This window comes from Bactrocera latifrons, unplaced genomic scaffold (assembly GCF_001853355.1).
Source record: "Bactrocera latifrons isolate USDA-ARS-PBARC rearing strain unplaced genomic scaffold, ASM185335v1 scaffold_102, whole genome shotgun sequence".
Classification (NCBI taxonomy): Eukaryota; Metazoa; Arthropoda; class Insecta; order Diptera; family Tephritidae; genus Bactrocera; species Bactrocera latifrons.
Window position 1 is genome coordinate 471,214 of NW_017534431.1, and position 1,970 is coordinate 473,183.

Consider the following 1,970-nt stretch of genomic DNA (forward strand, 5'->3'; position numbering starts at 1 on the left):
AAACAAATATTAATAATAACATAAAAATAAGAAAGACTGGTACTAATTAACTGAATAGCATCTCACTTGCTATGCTGTACTTTTGGTGGCTCATATTCATCTTTTGTTTACGGATTACTTCATTGGACATTCGACTTACGACCGGCTGCTCATGAATATTTATTTGCATCGTGGCACACTGAGCACATTGCCATACATTTTTTTCTCTTCTTTTTTACCAATTATCTCTACAAATATGGCATTGTCTGGCCAGTGCCATGCAATTAAGTATTTTGCTCGTGGCATTATAAATTATAACGAATTAAAATTTAGTTTTTGTTTATTTTGCTCTTCACAAATCATTGCAGCATTGTCACCATGTCACTTGGCTCCCGCTCGATAAATAGCCAAATCAAATCGCTACCGACTCAACACTGTAAGACACGAAGATATTCCAACCTAACTGTTCTGTGATAACCAAATTACGCCTGAACCAGCAACTCAGTAGATTTGGTAAACAGTGATTACTTCCAGGCCAAATGATTGAATTCTGATTCTAGACATTGAAAAACACTTAAATATTAATCTTTAGTTCTTTAAGTTTGCTTTGGGCTGATCTACATCGATAAGTATATTTTAATTTATTTCATAAATCAATGATGGCAGACAACATGGTTGCCTACTCCAAGAAGAGCAAGTAGAACGTTTTCACCAAGATGTGATGGACATTGAATTGGGTTTAATACGAGAGAGCTCATATGAGCATAAAATATATACAAAAAAATTTACTTCAGACAGTAATTTCTTGTTATTTTACATTTATATATTAGTGTTTATCACTAATAAGCAATATCTCTGCTTAAAAATCGGAAAAATAATTATTCTCTAATTTCTACGAAAGCAAACTTTAACCGAAGAAAAAAATGTTTCCTTATTTTTGTCATAGGAGAAACTAAAATTTAACCTGTACGAGTAGATGTCAGACCCAAAAATAAACCGTCTCCTTATCCTCCGTGCATGCTTTTCATTAAACCGAATCTACTTTTCCCATTTTCAGAAGGTGGAAAAGATGGGTGATGAGGGTAATAGTAGTGGCCTGTGATGCCCTTACAATGTAACTAATCTTCGTTTTGCCTTTTTGGAGCAATTTGGCTGATTCACCATAATCACATCTTCAAAGTAACTTTGTAGTATGTTTCTCTAAGGTCTATTTCATCAAACAAACTAAATGAGCTGGCACAGCGTCGAAGAATTGTGTTTCTAGCTGGCCCCGAGCGGATCAGTTCATCTGTCATTTCATATCTCCTTATTCCTATATGACAGGGAACCCATATGATATTAACCCAGTCTTGCTTGATAGAGTAGTGGCTCACTTAGCACCTTCTGTTTTGCCCACAATTACTGCATGAAAGAATGAATTGTAGTAATTTAGATTGAAGTTAACTTCTTCAGAAGAAGCCCGCTCCTTTTCTTGTTTAAAGTTTTAATTCGTCAGTGAATATGGGCGTGGGTGCTATTAAATTTCATCTTTTTTCAAAGTCTAGTGAAGTGCTAGAAAAATTGATCCCTGAAAGTTGAGTTGAATTAATTTTAGTGGTTTATAATCTACAATATCGATCTTCTTGTGATGCCATAAATATGTGTACCCGTCACGTTTCAACAAGATTTCGCAATCTGTACTTGACACCTCAACTTGTCTTGTCATCATGATCATTTCTATACATATACCCATACATCCATATATTTTCATATTATCGCTTTTTTTCCTTAGCAAATGTATACAGTGTCGGACAAAACTCATTGGACTAACTCACACGTATTCCGTTATAACATTTTATATAGACGCATTAGGAGAATTTTTTTTTTTGAAAGAACCGTTTTTTTGTTTTTTGTTTTTTGGAAATGCACTCGTGGCCACGCTAACCGGGACTGTTCCGTTCGTTCGGAATTTTCTTAAATTTTTTTAATAAGCGTATGTAAACTAAATTATA